The 19,861-nt window shown below is 38.1% G+C and overlaps 1 protein-coding gene and 1 pseudogene across 15 annotated transcripts in view; one reads left to right on the top strand and one right to left on the bottom strand.

The window, feature by feature from the left end:
• The window catches only part of DGKH (diacylglycerol kinase eta), a 190,369-nt gene that overhangs the window by 155,005 nt on the left and 15,503 nt on the right, over positions 1-19,861 (bottom strand). The window lies entirely within an intron of this gene.
• LOC104004365 (mitogen-activated protein kinase 6-like) lies at positions 1,394-7,146 on the top strand (annotated as a pseudogene).

Below are 19,861 nucleotides of genomic sequence, written 5' to 3'. Positions count from 1 at the left end.
CACAATATTTACAAACACCATCTGGAATTTCCAGAAAAAGGCTGTAAGAGGATTACATGCAACAATCCCAAATGGAAAGTAGAATCACATTGAAAGTGGGCTATATTAAAAAGGAAAAGGCTATTATTGTATGATACTTAAAGCTTATGGTATTATAACATTGTTTAAGACTGTTCTGGAGATTTGGTGCCTTTAAAAATAAAAATAGGAAAGTTCAATTAGAAGCATAGAAATTAAGGATGGAATTAGGTAACACTGGCAGAAACAAGGTGACAATGAGCTTGTAAAATGTAGATAGCAGTCTGAAAATAGGAAAGAGTAGGAGGAAGCTGCTGAAACAGGTAGCAGCCAGTGCTTGCCATGGTAACCATGATGACTGGATGAACATCCATCATGGCATGAGGCTTAAAAGAGTCCCCACCTGCACCTTTCTTAAGTTTCAGTTAGTGGCTCCAGCAACCTGTAGACATTAATAAATAACCTTTCAGTAGACTAAATAAGCTAGCAGCAGCAACAGGCATGAGTTGACAAATCTGTTAAGGGCTAAGTTTCAAAGGGGCTTCTGAAAGATTTAAGGGAAGAAAAAGTTATTTTATATACAGATTAACAATGGTGCAAAAATAATGATAGTGGAAGTTGCGCCAAGTCCTTAGTGCACTTTTACACTTAGATCTCATATTCATTGATGTCCTGGGTCCCAAGAGACACACTTTCATGATGAAATAAATATTTTCATTATAAAGTTCTTTCACTTTAGAACAGTGAGAAACAATGTGACAGCATGGTCACCACCAATCTTCTAGCCCCAAAAGCACTATTCTAAATGTATTAACAAATTGGAAGGATTATTACACCTTCAAACACCACTAGAAAATTTATACATGAATTTAACAAACCGCAGAAACACGACTAACGCAGGAAAAAGTATGAAAAAACAAGAAGTAAATCAAAGCTCACTTGCAGTTATCTCGTTTAATCTGTATAACAATCCAACCACATGAATGTATCTCAATTTTAAAATTAGGAAACTGAGGTTTTAATATGTTACATAACTCCTTTATTATCACACAATTAGTAAGTATAAAAGGCATAAAGGCCTGTTTGCTGTACTAACTTAATCTCCATTACTACACATTGCCACTCTCATGCTCCACGTGAAACAAAGCCCCACGTAACCCTTACTTCATGAGTGGCACACACTTTCAAATTCCAATTCTATTTTTCCAAAAACTGTTTTGCTAAATTAAATTATGCATTTATTAGAAGCATGTCTCTAGCTTTTCTTCAACATTAGATAACCACACTAGATAGTGAACAGCTAAAATGTAGACATGTTTCATTAGTCTTTGTAAGTCCAGCACATAAATAGGATCTATATTCAAGTTGTTAGGGGATGAGTGGATGCATGGATGGATGGATGGATGGATGGATGGATGGATGGACGGATAGATACAATACAGTGGCCTGTTTTGATACATCATTTGGGTTAGGAAATAAACAGGTAAGTTATAGCCTGTATGCCAAGGTAGGGCAAGGGTGTCTTTCTTGCCCTTCCATGTGGATTCTTTCAAATCATATCTTAATAGTTATTTTACTATGTCACTGATAAATAAAAAGTTTGCAAATATTTCCTTTATTTGAAGGAAAACAGGAAGATGAAATCTAGGTAATTTTCACAACCAATTTGGAATGAGATACCTGAACTTTTATCATCCTCAGGATGGAAATTTTGATAAATGATGTGAAGACCTGACAGAAGATATGAAGCTGTAAGAATAATAGGGTTTATAAATGGCAGAAATCATATTCTGAAGAATAACAATACCTAAGCCAAATTACTCTTTAAAACAAAACACACATTACCCCAGTAATAATTCTCTATGTCCAAAACACAGCAATGCAAACAAATCAGCTTCCTTCAACTATTATTGAGTTTTCCACTATGTACCTTAAGACAATAATGACTCTAATTTTATATATATTTAATTCAAAAACACTTATTTGATCATAATAAGAGTATAAACAACTCAGTAAATTTTCTAGTTCATCTTTCCTGTTGTAGACTGTCTAACAAAAACATCAAGATAATTTCTATGAGAACTAAGTTCCATGAATTCAGTGGACGCTTCATAGCAGAGTACTAGGAGGAAACGCCAAAGCCATTGTGCAGTTCAGTCCTGCTAGAATGCTATCCTTTTCCTGGTGCACGACTGTCATTAACCACATTTCAAGACTCAGCTCAATGTGACCTTCTCTGGAAGCCTTCCATATCTGCTCAAGAGTGCCCGCTATGTTTGTTTCTGTGACAGCATGTATCCATTACCATATATATTTGCATGCATGGTTGTATACCATATACAGATGCTCCTCAACTTACAATGGCATTACATCCTCTTAAACCCATAGAAAGCTAAAAATATCATAAGCTGAAAATGCATTTAATACGCCTAACCTGCCAAATATCACGGCTTAGCTTTGCCTACTTTACATGTGCTCAGAACACTCACATTTTGTCTACAGTTGGACAAAATCATCTAACATGAAGCCTATTTTATAATACAGTGTTGGATATCTCATATAATTTATCGAGTACTGTACTGAAAGTGAAAAACAGAATAGTTGTATGGGCATTCAAAGTATGATTTCCACTAAATATGTATTGCTTTTGCCACCGTAAATTTGAAAAATCTTAAGTCAAACCATCAAAAGTCAAAGACCATCTGTATATCTGTACATATAGCTGTCTCCCCCACTATAAGAAAGGACTGCATTCTACTAATTGTTGATCTCCTGCACAAAATACACACTATTTTAATAAATGGCTAAGAAAACAAAGAATTAATACACTGCATACCCTGCTCTAAAATCTTGAGGGTATATCGAGCAGGACACTGCTCTAAAATTTCATTCCTCTTACCAAATAGATAGCAAAGAGAAGGATGAGCATTATCATAACAGCTAAAATATATAAAAGAATTTCTCAAAACTAGAACCATTCCCTTTTTCATTCAACAAATATCGTTTAAGCAATGACTATGTAACAGGCAGTGTTCTGGGCACAGGAGACAGGGCAGGGAAAAAAATAGACAAATATCCCTGCCCCCATGGAGTTTATATTCTAATATTAGAAGATGGATTTAGAGAAAATGGTACTATCTAGTGTATTCGGTGGTGATCAGTGCTAAGGGGAGAAGTTAAGAAGGAAAGGAAGTTGGGGCATGCCAGGTTGGGGGTGGGGACTGCAATGCTGGATAGCATCACCAGGGCAGGTCGCACTGAGAAGGTGACCTCTGAGGTGAGGGAGGGACTTTTATTAGTTGAAAATCCCTTTTTCTTTTGTTTAAAAATTCATTGGTTAAAAACATTACATTCTATAAGGTGTTAATTATAAACAGAACTCCACATACATCACCCTGTCTAGGCTTTCATAATGAGATTTCACAATCTAGTAAATTTAGAAATGATCTAAAACAGAGCTAATGGGAAGCCACTGTCTCATGACAGTGGGCAGATCTGTATTTCTTTGCAAGGTAAACATTTTTTTTCTTGATCATCACAATTCAAGTTTGTTTTAGATGCTGATTTTATTTACTTACTGTGGAACATCATCTATATTCTTTTAACATCAATACAATAATTTATCTCTTTTAAGAACCAATATGTTCCAGCCACAGTTCTAAATACTCAAATTATCTCATGCAAATCATCACGACAACTCTGTGAGGTAGGTACATTGATTGTCCAGATTTCAGAGATAAGGCTGGGTTACAGAGATTAAGTAACTTACCCGAAGTCACTTAGAGGATAAATAGGACAACTGGAATTTAAGACCAGGCCTTTCTCAAAACACAAAGTCCGTGATCTTAACCACAACACTGCATTGCCTCAAAGATAAGAGCGGTTATGTCATACAGCATTTCAATATGCCTGCTTACTAACTGTTCAAATATAAACTTAATAAGAAAGTGACCTCCTAACAAAAGTTTTTTCTTCTAATTCAAACATTAAGCAATATGAACTCATAGGAGCAAAATATAGCTCCTATTTTTAAAGACCATCTTGGGAATCTATTACATAAACAATGAGTAGTGATGCCAGGGGTCTTTACGATAGGGAAAAGGAAATAAAATGTACTGATAAAAGTAAACCACATCCTTCTGTCTCTAAGAATGTCTCTAGTCTCAGGGTTGTTCCTTTTAAATTAAACCAACATGGCCCTCTCTCACGGGTCGGTGTTACATGGCGGTGACTGCGGCAAAGTGAGGGCCTCAGAGACACCACTGCCGCCAGCACAGCCGGAGACCTGAGCTGACACTGGGGGCTGTCCGCGGGGCCTGCACTCTCTTGATGAGTCAGAGAAGTCCCGTTGTATCAGAGTAAGATGGACAGTAGCTTTGATTTTAATTGTGGTGAGCTGGAGCCACCTGATCATTAACAAAGGACATCTTCTGTTATCCAACAGCCGCCAGGGGTTCCTGTTGAAATATATAGCAACAAAGGAAGAAAAGAAGCAAAACGCAAATAGTGCTTACCAGCATCTTAGAACGATGCTGCTCAGGACCAGTCCAACACTGAATGTATCTGCACTGTGAGGAGAATGTTCATAGAAGCCTGTTGTGTGCATATTCATATTTTTGTTAAATGTTAAATCGTTTAGCAGAGTCATCTGAGTGCATAGTATGTCATTTCATTCTGTTTGAGTTTCTTGAGTGTCTTCTTTAAATGTCTGCAGAGTTGCTGCCCCTTTCTTGAACTATGAGTACTGCAATCTTAAATTCTCAACATGAGTAGAGCTTTTTGAGCTTTAAACCTACGGGGAAATCAACAGGCCTGTTTGGCAGAAGCAATGAACATCAATAAACCATCTTGCTGTGGAAGCATAATTATTTTTCTTATCCCTTTTTGAAAGATCTTTCCTTTTGATGCCAGTTTTCTTCCTTGTTTACACAAGTTCAACAATTCCAAAGGAAAAGGCAATCATAAGGGTTTCAAAGTGGCAGAGAAATTTGAAAGTCTCATGAACATTCATGGTTTTGATCTGGATTCTAGGTATATGGACTTAAAACCACTGGGCTGTGGAGGCAATTACTTGTTTTTTTCTGCTGTAGACAATGATTGTGACAACAGGGTAGCCATCAAGAAAATTGTCCTTACCAATCCCCAGAGTGTCAAACATGCTCTATGTGAAATCAAAATTATTAGAAGACTTGACCATGATAACACTGTGAAAGTGTTTGAAATTCCTGGTCCCAGTGGGAGCCAATTAACAGATGATGTGGGCTCTCTTACGGAACTAAACAGTGTTTACATTGTTCAGGAGGACATGAAGACAGACTTGTCTAAAGTGCTGGAGCAGGGCCCTTTACTGGAAGAGCATGCCAGGCTTTTCATGTATCAGCTGCTACGGGGGCTCAAGTATATTCACTCTGCAAATGTACTGCACAGAGATCTCAAACCAACTAATCTTCATTAATACTGAAGACTTGGTGCTGAAGATAGGTGACTTTGGTCTTGCACGGATCATGGATCCTCATTATTCCCATAAGAGTCATCTTTTGAAGGACTGGTTACTAAATGGTACAGATCTCCATGTCTTTTACTTTCTCCTAATAATTATACTAAAGCCATTGACATGTGGGCTGCAGGCTGCATCTCTGCTGAAATGCTGACTGTTTTGTAAAACCCTTTTTGCAGGTGCACATGAACTTGAACAGATGCAGCTGACTTTCGAATCTATTCCTGTTGCACATGAGGAAGATCGTCAGGAGCTTCTCAGCGTAATTCCAGTTTACATTAGAAATCACATGACTGAGCCACAGAAACCTTTAACTCAGCTACTTCCAGGAATTAGTCGAGAAGCACTGAATTTCCTGGAACAAATTTTGACATTTAGCCCCATGGATCAGTTAATAGCAGAAGAAGCACTCTCCCATCCTTACATGAGCATATATTCTTTTCCAATGGATAAGCCAATTTCAAGCCATCCTTTTCATATTGAAGATGAAGCTCATAATATTTTGCTTATGGATGAAACTCACAGTCACATTTATAACTGGGAAAGGTACTATGACTGTCAGTTTTCAGAGCATGATTGGCCTATACTTAACAACTTTGATATTGATGAAGTTCAGCTTGATCCAAGAGCTCTGTCTGATGTCACTGATGAAGAAGTACAAGTCGATCCCCGAAATTATTTGGATGGAGATCGGGAAAGGTATCTGGGGGATCCTGCTTTTGATACCAATTACTCTGCTGAGCCTTGTTGGCAGTACCCAGATCATCATGAAAACAAATATTGTGATCTGGAGTGTAGCCATACTTGTAATTACAAAACGAGGTCATGATCATATTTAGATAACTTAGTTTGGAGAGAGAATGAAGTTAACCGTTACTATGAACCCAAGCTTATTACAGATCTTTCCAATTGGAAAGAACAAAGCAAAGAAAAATCTGATAAGAAAAGCAAATCAAAATGTGAAAGGAATGGATTGGTTAAAGCCCAGATAGTGCTAGAGGAAGCATCACGGCAACTGGCTGGAAAAGAAAGGGAAAAGAATCAGGGATTTGATTTTCATTCCTTTATTGCAGGAACTATTCAATTTAGTTTCCAACATGAGCCTACTAATGTTGTTGATAAATTAAATGACTTGAATAGCTCAGTGTCCCAACTAGAATTGAAAAGTTTGATATCAAAGTCAGTAAGCCAAGAAAAACAGGAAAAAGGAATGGCAAATCTGGCTCAATTAGAAACTTTGTACCCATCTTCTTGGGACAGCCAGTTTGTGAGTGATGGGGAGAACTGTTTTCCCATAAATCAGTTTTGTGAAGTAAGAAAGGATGAACAAGTTAAGAAGGAAAACACACTAGTTACTTAGACAAGTTCTTCAGCAGGAAAGAAGATCCTGAAATGCTAGAAACTGAGCCAGTAGAGGATGGGAAGCTTGGGGAGAGAGAAATGAGGAAGGATTTCTGAACAACAGTGGGGAGTTCCTCTTTAACAAGCAGCTCGAGCCCATAGGCATCCCGCAGTTTCACAGTCCAGTTGGGTCACCACTTAAGTCAATACAGGCCACATTAACAGCTTCTGCTATGAAATCTTCCCCTCAAATTCCTCATCGAACATACAGCGGCATTCTGAACATCTGAACTCAGCAGACATTTATCTTTGTATTCTTATGAAATGTATTTTGTCTTTTTTATTACTAGAGTTTAAGTCATTTTTTACTTGAATCAGATGGTGTCATTTAGTAAGGATTTTATGAGTACTTGGTTTTTAAAATCCAGACTTTCTTTTTCTACATGTGAGATAGTTTTCATTTTAACTGACATGTCATTTGCACAATGAATAGAGCAAAATAATGCAATGCAGGAGGAGACAAAAGAAATGCACTAAGACAAGTAAAGACCATCCTCTCATAAAACAATGATCTGTTTTACAGGAAACAAATTTTGCCTTGAAATTTACAGTGAGACTGTACATAATTGCATGAAAATATCTATTTTTATCCTAAGACATTTTTCATTCATGAGTAGTTTCAAGTTTTTCATACTGTACACATTTCGTAAAACACACGATACCAGAAGCAACTGAAAATGAATGCTGAATTTGGTATATGTGTGTTATCTACCTCAAAGTAACAAAAATATGTGACAAAACATATACCACCCATAGTGCGTCACAAAACGCACTTCTATTTAGCCAGTGTGTATTGTAGTAAACTATTCTTAATAAGACTCATTCACTGTTTATAAATATTCTGGTATTCATTCTTTATAGTGAAGTGTTAATACATCACATCTTATTTATTTTAGCAAATCAATATATTTTCTGTATTTAATTATAAAAATTAACTTAGTTTTTAAAATTTATTTGCAAATACACTTTTTCCATTTGGCACTATGGTTTGTTGCCTACCTAGCCGAATCTATGTCAGTTTATCCTAAGACTGTCCACATACTCATTTTAAGTAATGTGCTCACTGTGTATAGGAATTTGTATTTTGGAGGTGCTTGATCTAGCTACAAAGAAAAATTAATTAGGAATTACTTTATTATAAAATGCTCTAGAAGTCTTAATTGTGTTTATTTTTTTAAAAAAATGAATGTTAGAATTGTGTGCATGGAAGTAATTAAGGTACATCATTATTATAGTTTAAAAGTTGTACATGATAAGACATTTTGTTTTTACTGAATGATCTATTCCCCATCCCAAGGCAAGCATGAATAAAATTAGGTTAAATGTAGCATGTGGCATCACAGTCTCTTAGAATTTGTTTCATCTATTTTATTTTATTGAATACTGTCTATATCTTTGGTTATCCTGTTTGAAGTAAAAGGACAAATGAAACATGGCCAGCAAAAAAAAAATTAATTAATTAATTAATTAAATCAACTATAAAAGCAAGAAATGTACTATTAATTGCTAGATCAGTTGTGGCAATAATTAATAATTAAAACTAAAGATTAAGAGGTAATATAAAATGTTGGCGTTAGCACACACAATGGTATCTATTTGTCATTTCAAGCCTTTATGATCTTTCTAGAATAAAAGACATTTTTCTATGACATGAACAAATTATCTCAAAGCCAGATATGTGCTTGGTGAGGAGAGAAAAATGGTCTTCTTAAATGAAATGAGTAATTCTGTGTTCTATCTTCAAATTCTTTTTTAAGTGTGTTGAAAATTAAAGCATAAACTAGTATCTATTTTTACAGAAGAGATTTTTGGGTATACTATGCTGATTTGATATACTATTCTCATTTGATAGGTTCTAAACTGATGGATTTCAACTCAAATATTGGTTTTCCTTGAAAAGCACAGAAATTAATACTATTTTTCCCTTAAAATAGTTTAACACGCATTTGATTCTCATTATTTGCAGTAGTTATGTTCAATAAAGCCACTACAACTCTAGATTAACAGATATTGAACCACTGACCCTATGGGAAATACTAGGTTTAGGTTCCTGCAAACCTCTGGTCACAACATCTTTGTCAATTAATCAACATATAATTTCATTTTATGTGTGCTTCTGTTTAAAGAATATGTGTATATACATATATATTAACAATATATATGACACATATAACATCACGTTATATGTTATATTCTTAATAAAACATATACATACATTCTTTAAACAAAATGTAAGTATACTTGATTCATTAACACTGAACTCAGGGCCAACAGCACTATAGCTCATGCCTGAAGGAAGCCTGACTAATACACATATTTTTTCAATAATGCACATCATAACATTTTACTTTTAGGAAAACCAGACAGCACTTCCGCACAGGGGGCCGCTGTAAACAGTGAGATCATCAACAAAAAGTACAAAAATGCAAAACCATGTCATGAAAGGGTGCTTGTTTATTGCATGAGAGCTAAAACAAGAAGACAGAGCACAGCCAGGTTCAACCTTAGCTGCGAATGTGTGAATTTTTCACATGTGAAAAATTACATACAAGTATTGATTTTGGAGTCACAATAAATGTTAGTGAGTAGGCAAATTAGCAAATACTGAAACCATGAATAAGGAAGATCGACCCAATAAAATGTTAAGTACATACATGTAGTGTTTTTTGTTATGTGAAAATATGCTAAATGTGGTGGTGTTCAATAATGTCAGCAAATTGCAGTAAAGATTCCCTGACACCTGAAAATGCGACCTTTCACCTCACAGTGACCTGTCAGAATTTCCCTCCAGTTCAAGGCTGAATAATGTCCCATTATTATATGTGTGTGCCACATTTTGTTTATCCATTCATCCATCAGTGAACATTTGGGTTGCTTCCACTTTTTGGCTCCTATGAATCACGCTGCTACGAACATGGTGTAGAACTGCTTCACAATTTTATTGTTTTCGGCCGGGCGCGGTGGCTCACACCTGTAATCCCAGCACTTTGGGAGGCCCAGGTGGGCGGATCACTTGAGCTCAGAAGTGACCAGCCTGGCCAACATGATGAAACCCTGTCTCCAATAAAAATACAAGAAAATTAGTCAGGCATTGTGGTACATGCCTGTAATCCCAGCTACTCAGGAGGCTGAGGCAGGAGAATTGCTTGAACCCAGGAGGCAGAGGTTGCAGTGAGCCAAGATCACACCACTGCACTCCAGCCTGGATCACAGAAGGAGACTCTGTCTCAAAAAATAATAATAATTTCAATGTTTTATATATCATATGATCACATTGCTTGTGGCTAATTAAAGAGTACATCAAGCTCCCCAAGCTTTATCAGCCTACAGATAAACATGGGGTTACAATGATGACAATAATCCACATTTTACTACTGGCTATTTCCCTTACTTACTCCGATGGGACCCCGGCCTCCTTCCTCACCCAAATATTTCCTAGAGAATATCTCACATATGCTCATATTCACCTCTCCCTTCAACTACCCCCAGTCCACCATTGTACAGGAAAGTAAAGTTCCTGTGACTCACCTGTTCACTCCAGACCCTCAATTACTCCACACACCCTGGGGCCTTAAGGCAATGCCATAAAGTGATTCTCTCCTCTCCCTTCATTATATCCACTCCCTTGTTCCATAGCAAATGACAATGAAGGAGTTGATCCAACAGGCTAGGGTGTTGCCTCTCTAAGAGGAGAAAGAGTAAGACCACAAATACTCAAACGGTAATAATTTAAAATTGTTGTGACATCCATGAATGATGATAAGGTAGAAGTGTTTATTACCAAGGGAAGGTTGAATTTCCTTCAACATTCTTCCCTTCCTACTGTGGAATCTTAACTAGATCTATGATAAAAAGCTCTGTCTACTTAGATGATACTCAATCTACAAAATCTACAAAAAGGTTTACAAACAGTTCTGGTTTCTGGCTTGTCCAAGGCAGAACAAGCATGAGAATTCTTTCCCTGTGACTGGAAGATTTCACTAGCTTCTCATTCACTCACACCCTTCTGACGTTCGGAGGTGCCCTATTGGAAAAAGTGCCCTTCACGTCAAGATTCCTGAATACGTAATTGGCATTTACTAGCACTTACTGTATGCCAGGCTGAAGGCTTTATCTCCTTAATCCTCAATATCCTTACGAACGTTTACATATGAGGAAAAGTAAGGTTTGAAGAGGTTATGTAACTTGCCTAATAGGAACTCAAACTGGGACTCGTGTTCTTCAATGCATTTCAGGGTTTCATTTGTAAATTAAAAAAAAAAAAATCCAAATCAGATTTATTTCTTTCTTTAGGATACTTTCTTTTTGTGTTCTAAGTAAAACGGTCTTTGTATTTTACTAAAGAGGGCCCCCAGCTGTGCATACATGAGCTAGAGATTTTCCCCAGCAAAACCTGTTATTAACGCATCTCTAATGCATATATAAAATCATTAAAATTATACAGTTTCTTTTAGTACTCTTTCTTTTCTTTCTTTCCTTTTTTAAATTTGAATGATTAAAGTTTAATTCTTGGACTTAACCTCTGCCAACAGTCTTCTCTTCTTTCCTACCTCAGCTGCTCAGTCCCATGGTTACTCCCTAGGACCTGACTCAAGCCCTCACTCTTCATCCAACATCATTTCCAGAGCTTGTTACTGTATCCACCCACGCTTTTCCTGGCACACACAGACAAACCACAACAGTGGGTTGACCCTGTCCTCCACTTCACTTACTGCACCCAAGCAGCTGAACATGATCCCACACCAGGCTGACAGCGCTTAGAGTCCGGGTCACCCGGCTCAGGTGTGCCCTAAATGCAACTTGATATTCACACTGCTGCATTTCTCTAGTCTATTCCCTTTCCCACGCCCCTGTTCAAGCATTTCATACATTTCCCCTAGCCTCAGACCTCCATACCCTCTCCATCTTGATTCTCAGCTGACGACCTAACTTCATATTCCACTGGGAAAATCAAAATAATCAGAAAATAATTTCTAGAAGTGCCAACCTCTGCCCCTACTGCATTTTATGGATAAAGTGGCTTGTATGGATAAACTGACCTGCTCTGAGGGAAGCCCAGCTCCTCAAGCCATCCCACCCCGTCTCGCATATATAAGGACATTGCTCCAGTAATTCTCCTCTCTTTTTTTGCATCATTTAATCTTTTCTCTTAGCTAGATTATTCTCCTCAGCCCACAGTGTATATATATATATATATTTTTTTTCAGACAGAGTTTTGCTCTTGTTGCCCAGGCTGGAGTGCAATGGCGCGATCTCAGCTCACCACAACCTCCGCCTTCCAGGTTCAAGAGATTCTCTTGCCTCAGCCTCCCGACTAGCTGGGATTACATGCATGCGCCAACAAGCCCGGCTAATTTTGTATTTTTAATAGAGACGGGGTTTCTCCATGTTGGTCAGGCTGGTCTCGAACTCCTGACCTCAGGTGACCCACCCGCCTCAGCTTCCCAAAGTGCTGGGATTACAGGCGTGAGCCACCACATCCGGCCAGCCCACAGTCTTTCTCCTAAAAAAGTCATTTCACTTTTTAAAAAAAGCTGTAGCTTGACCCCAGCATCCCTCTCCAGCCACTGCTTCATTTTTTCCCTCCTCTCGTTTAAAGGGTTTGTTTTAGATGCTGATTTTAAAGATCAAACTTGCTAATGGATCGGCAATAGTATTCTTTTAATATTAATATGGTAACTAGCATGTATTAAGTGCTAATTATGTGCTAACCACTGTGCCAAACTGTCAAGGAAATTGTCACAGCAACCTCTCTACTGCTCCCCTGATGTCTGACTTTTTTTCCTGCTACTCACTTTCCCCTCACTCCCTTCCCACCAGCTGGAATGTGTCAGCTGTTCGGGAATGCTCATCCCTGGAATGTGTCAGGTGTGTCTCTTCCTCAAAACCTTTGCATTTGCTGTTCTTTCAGCTTGCTCTGCTCTTCCTCCAGATATCCTCATGGCACTCTCTTCAAAAAAAAAAATAGGTCCAGATACATTGCCCTAGCAGGATTTTCAAGTGTTCCCAAGACCTTTTTCAAAGGTCCATGAAGTCAACACTATTTTCACAATAATCCTAAAATACACACAGCTTTTAATATTCTGCAATGCACTCATAAAGCTCCAAAGGACATTTTTAAAACCTGAATGTAGAATCATTTTACCAGTTTTTATGAGAGCCACCAAGAAATATCAGATTTTTCTTCCCATAATAGCTAAGAACATATCACTCCATCCCCTTGTATCAACTACACGTGAACAGATAAATAAAAATGCAGATAACGTTAAGATTCTACACTTTGAAAGTATTTCAGCAGATACCTGGTTTAACCCGAGAACTGTTTAAAGTACATGCCGTTTATTCAATCTTCAAAAATAATTTGGATTTTATGCCTGAAGTTGGCCGTAACTAAAACTGCCTTAATTACATCTCCTACAGAACTACTGTCACACAAAGCTGAAGTCTGGATTATGTCCGGACCTCACAAGGGAGGACATCATAAGGACACCTCCCAAGTGGATGTAGGTGAGGGGAACATATTGCAGACCTCACCCCCACCCACATCAAAGACTGATAGAACATATTTCTTTGGTTCCCCCAAGGAAAGCTAGAAAAGCTTTTCCCCCTTACAATCTAGAGGGCTTTTTTCCCGCTGGTAATATGACTGTATAACTGGTCTTGCTGCTCTGGCTACCCGGGATCAAATTTACAACTCATCTCTAGCTGTGCAAGACACCTCACTCTATATATTAGCCTTCTAACCTTCCTCCTAATCTCATAGTCCTCTAGCCCTATTTTACCTAAGCTTAATACACAGTGTGGAATATAAACCATTTTGAATATTTTGAAAAATGTGTGGAAATAATGGTATATAAATAAAAAGTCAAACAGAGAAATAGGAAAAGGGAGATACCCGTAACACTTGGATGGATGAAAATGCCTGCCTTACTTTGGAAATGGAAGAGTTTGCATGACTGTACAGAGGGTGACAGTGACAGAAAACACAACTGGAATACCATGGCATTGATTGGCTCTGCCTAGGGTGCTTGGAGCCCAGCTATCTGCATACATAGCTTCTGTCACTTCACTAAGATCTCTGTTCAAATATTACCTTATCAAAGAGAGTCTATCCTGGTCAATTGAACCCAAATATTTTACACACACACACACACACACACACACACACACACCCCCTCTCCATCTTTCTCCCTTTACCCTGCTTTATCTTCCTTCATTATGCTTATGAACACCAGCTGTATGATAGAACTGTGTCTGTGTATACGTTAATTAACTTCTCCCTTGATAGACTATAAGCTCTATAACAGCAGGGCTTTTATGTTCTTTTACCATCTCAGCACCTAGAATAGAACTCAATAAAAATTGGTTGAATGAATAGAAAGGTCATTTAGTATCAAATTAGAAAAGACTAATTTAGACTTTATCCCACCAGTAATGGGCAAAGTCTAAGAGCTTATGCAAAATGTATCATGTATCATATTTCTCTTTTACAAAGATAACTCTGGCACTGGAGTAGAGAATGGAGAAGAGAGGAAATACATGGCAAAAATCCAAATGACAGATAATAAAGGTTAAATGAAGTTAGGGTAAGCAGCAAATGGAAAGGGAGAAATGAATTCATGAGAGATTCATGCAGCAAAGGGACAGTATATCATAATGATATAGGAGTTAAGAAGAAATTACTTAGACAGATAGCAAGAGTATGAGACTCCTCGGTAAGGCTTTTCTTTTTAATAAAAAGCAGCCCCAAATCATTTTCTAACAAAGAGCAGCCTACAAGCTGGGAGCTTGCATAGGTGAATGCCTGCAGGAACTAAGGACTACACATTTTCAAGATGGCAGTTCCATCTTCCCTTCTCTGCCAGCTACGTGTATTGTAAGGAGCAGACAAGATGGCGCAGATCAACGGGAAAGCCCAGTTGCATAAGAAGATTAGGGTAGGGCAACCAGCCTTCCACACGTGCTATGTAAACATCATACCTGATTGAACCAATCTGTGAGCCCTATGTAAATCAGACACCGCCTCCTCAAACTGGACTATAAAACTCGGTGCATTTGCCATCAGCCAGTCCTTTCTGCTCGGAGACCCCTTCCTCTATGGAGGAAGTTGTTTCCCTTTCTCTTCTATTCTACCTATTAAACCGCCGCTCCTAAACTCCTCCTGTGTGTCCATGTCCTAAGTTTTCCTGGAGTGTGACAATGAACCCCAGGGTATATACCCCAGACAACATAGCCACTTCAAAAACAGTTAAATCAGGCATCAAACAAGTCACTTGACATGTGTGACCTGGGGCATGTTACTTATCTAATCTTTGGTTTTCTTATTTCTAAAAAGGAGAGAATAATTGTACTTACCTACCTCATAGTTTTACTATGAGGATTAAATAAGATCTAAGATATACAGAAATGAACAAATTTGGTGACCACTGACTATGAGTGAGGTCCTTGTGGGTGGGGATGTGTCTCTTTCATACACTTCTAAATCACCAGCACCTAACACTATGCCTGGCCATAGCAGGCACTAAATGGGTATTTGATGAAAGCAAATGAATTAATGATAGTGATTAGCAAGACAAAAAGTCAATCCCTTCTATATGAGGCAATTTATTCTACAGGACATAAAAGCTGTGGAGCAAAATTTGGCCGGGAGTGAGTAGACTGCACAAATATGTTCAGTTTGAGAATATGGAGACTGAGATGGCTAGGGGACCCCCTACAGGAAATGTCTGGTAGGCAAAGGAACTAGAGGCCCAGATCTCAGAAGTACAGGCTAGAAAAAGACCGATAGAGGTGGTGGTCAAAGCCTAATCTAATTAATCACATTAACTTAGGAAGGGGCAAACAGAATTAAGACTTCTAGGAAACAAAAACATTTGACAATAGATAAAGGAATCAGGGATAGAGGCTAAGAGGCAGTGAAAAGACAGTAAGAAAGTTAAGAGAACTTGGCTGTGCCCAGTGGCTCATGCCTGTAATCCCAACACTTTGGGAGGCCGAGGCCGGTGGATCACCTGAGGTCAGGAGTTCGAGACCAGCCTGGCCAACACGGTGAAACCCCATCTCTACTAAAAATACAAAAATTAGCCAGGCGTGGTGGCATGCACCTGTAATCCCGTTGCTCAAAATGCTGAAGCAGGAGAATCACTTAAACCTGGTAGGCGGAGTTTGCAGTGAGCCAAGGTTGTGCCACTGTACTCCAGCCTGAATGACAGAGTGAGACTCTATATATATAAAAAAAAGAAAAGAAGAAAAAAGAGAGAGAACTTAAACTTTGAAAGCAAAAGAAGAGAAGATGTGAGAAGATGTGGTCAATAGCATCCAAATTGGCAAGAAGCAGTTGACTGAAAACTAGAGACCACTCGATTTTAGCAATTAAAATTACTAAGGGCCTTTGCAAAAGAAGCTTCATGAAATAGCTGCAGTAGAATGAAGAGTAAATAGAAGCTGAAGAAGGGCAGATAAGAAGGCTCTTAGAAAGATATTTCAAGATTAAATAGAACAGGCCATAGAAGCACCTAAAAGCCAACCTGGCCAATTATTTCCACTACCACCTCCAAGTGGTCATTCATTCTTATTAAAATATTTTTTCATAAGACACTTGAAGGCCAGGCGCGGTGGATCACGCCTGTAATCCTAGCACTTTGGGAGGCCAACGTGGGCAGATCACTTGAAGTTAGGAGTTCAAGAACAGCCTGGTCAACATAGAGAAACCCCGTCTCTACTAAAAATACAATAATTAGCAGGACACAGTGGCACGCACCTGTAATCCCAGCTACTTGGGAGGCTGAGGCAGGAGAATCGCTTAAACCCCAGAGGCAGAGGCTGCAGTGAGCTGAGATCATGCCACTGCACTCCAGCCTGGGCAACAGAGCGAGACTCCATCTTAAAAAAAAAAAGAAAAAAGACACTTGAAAAATCATTAACAAAAGACAGTGGCCTATACACACCACAGATTAAATTATGTAAAAGACACACATAGGAGTAATTATCAGAATTTTAATACCAATTTTTAAAAATAATTATAATAATTACAGATACAAAAACATATTTTATATTTATTTAATCACCATTACTACCTTACAAGGTAGGAATACTACGTCCAATTTGGAAATGGAGAAATCCTCAATTCAGAGTGATGATGTGTATTGCTCAGGGTATGCTAACTGCTATAGCAAACAATGCCCAAATCTCAGGGACTTAACACAATAAAGCTCTATTTCCCCCTCATGTCACAATCCAATGTGGCTAATGGGATTCAGGGAGGAGCACAAAGGGCTCTGCTCCATGAAGTCATTCAGGGATCCAGGCTGCTTCCACTGGATAATCTGTATCTACCTGGCAGGTGAGGGAAAACATAAGGCATGGAGAGTCCCACAGCTTGAGAGGCCAAGTGACAGACATCACTCTCACCTGTATTTCACTGGCCAGAAGTCAGTTACATAGCTCCATCTATCTGCAAGGGGAAAAGGAAGTCTAATGGTGGGCCAAGAAGAATAGAAAAACACAGTTATCAGTGGGCACAGCATTCTCTGCCCCCTTAAGTAACATGTCTGAGGTCATCTAATATAGTACATGACAAGCTGAGAATCAAACCTAACACTATCTAACTTCTCCAGGAACCTTGCTATTCTATGCCGCTGGCTCACTCCATTTCATTGAACCCACCAGCAAATTTAACAATTCTCCAAATGAAAATGACAACAGCTGGTTTATATTCAAGAGTTCAATATTACTGTGGAATTATATTGTGTATTCAGTAAGTCCTCACTTAACAACATCAATAGGTTCTCAGAAACTGTGATGTTAAGTGAAATGATGTACAGTAGGTCCTAGAATAACACTTTTTCATGCATCATTTCATTATAACATCAATGAGAAAGAAAATTGGTTTTGTTATATGTCATTTCACTTAAAAGTCAGTTTCCATGAATCTATCAACGATGTTAAGTGAGGACTTACTACATATATATGTATTTTTTTCACCTATCTCTATTTTCTGACCTGCAGTTCCCTTTCACAAATCAGTGGTTTTAACCTTCTGAGGGGCATACACATAGACATAAACTTTGGTGGAGAGCCCTCTAAAACCCAACAAAACCAGGGATGCATGAACCCAGGCTAAGAACTTTTCTCTATAGTACCTTACTTTGGACACTGTTAACTCACTTTCAACTTTCTACTTGGTTCCCCCCAACCCCCTTCAGCCCCACTGACCTCCCTCTTTGCAGCTGCTGTTCCTTCTACTTAGCCTGCTCTTCACCCAGAGGTCCACATGGCTCATTGCCTAAAAATCCCTTCCCACTCCACCTCCACTCACAGCCATGCTCTATTTCTCTCTATAGCACTTATCACCTTCTCATATACTATGCGTTTCAAGTATTTACAAGTTCATAAATTCTCCTTGCATTAAAATGTGAGTTCCATGAGGGCAGAGGTTTTTGTATATTTTTGCTTACTGCTCTATCCCTGGTACCTACAACAGTACTTGGAACACCATAGATATTTCTTTGAATGCATGAATTGAGGAGCAACAAAGGAGTAAACTGAGAAGGAGCACACAGGAAGATGCATGATATTGAAAATGTTCCCATTCTGAAGCTGGATTCACGGGTGTTCATTTTACCACTGTGCTTCACAAACTACAGAGATATTATATATTCTTATAAATATCAAATACTATAATATCACATAATTTTAAAGTACTACAAGAGTGTAGAGGAACACTACAACTCAAATCACCATGCTTGCTCAGATAAAACTCTTGCACTTTTTCTTACCTACACAAAATAGTGAGATGGAGAAAAGTAGGCCAAAAAATTCCTGTCGTTTTCATTCTCTAGCTAGGTAAAAATAAATTTTACTCATATTTTTTCCTCAAATATGTTTTAATAGGCCATGTGGAAAATTACTTCACATGATTCTTTTTAACACTATACCATGACCTTTCAAAAATGGCATCTTACCTTATAGAAGTGAAACTAACAGTTTTCTTTGAAAACCTATTTGAAGAGTTAGGTACCCAGAAGCATTTTTTTCTAAAATAATCCTTTTAAAAGTACGTTAAAAAGTCTCAATAATTTTTGTTAAGTTTAATTCAAATGAATATAAATTTCAGCTGGAATTTTTTATTTCAAAATTTACTTTTCAAATGTGCAGTCATATATCTGTCCCTAAAAACATAGGATCCAAATGCAAAACGGCATGATGAAACCTAAAACATTGATGAGAGATATGCTCATGGATTAAACAAATGAATAAAGGCAGGAGCAGGAAGAAGGGGGAAATAAGGGAGAGGAAAAGAGGAATTTAAGGGAGAGAGAAAAGAGCGAAGGGAAGGAGAAGGAGAGAGAGGCCAAGAGAAGTAAGGAGCCTGCCTGCCTGCACACACACATGCTTGCATGCTGTAGATTAAAGTTTCACTGCCCAAGAAGCTACAGGGCTACCGAAAGCAAGGCATCTGGAACCCCCCCATTTTAATCCACTGTGAAAGGGATATGGGTACAATCATCAGAAGGAACTGCTTTTGAGTTCCAGCTTTGTCCGTTACTCAGCAGATATTCAAACTTTTGTATAATCATTTATAAAATTTAGGTAACTGTACACAACTGTTCCATAAGATCATGTATAGAAAACTGCTCTGTAACCAATAAAATGCTAAATAGAAAAGTATTTCTAAATTTCTGAATTAAATGCACCAAGCTTGTATTTAAAAAGATCTATTATGCTAAATTACATTCTGGTGGTCTGAAAAAGTGCTGATACTCAAATGACACAGTGAGAAGGTCAGAGATTCCAGCCCTACACATGACAAAGTTAACCGTACTTCCTCATATAAAACAGAAGCCTAACAGTCTCCCAAATAGCCTCATAACAAAAAGCAGGAGGGAGAGAATTATTACCATATATGATCATTTGAAAAAAAAATAAGGAACTATATAAAATAGG

This window comes from Pan troglodytes, chromosome 14, assembly GCF_028858775.2.
Source record: "Pan troglodytes isolate AG18354 chromosome 14, NHGRI_mPanTro3-v2.0_pri, whole genome shotgun sequence".
Taxonomy (NCBI): Eukaryota; Metazoa; Chordata; class Mammalia; order Primates; family Hominidae; genus Pan; species Pan troglodytes.
This window is presented reverse-complemented; position numbering and strand designations above follow the sequence as displayed.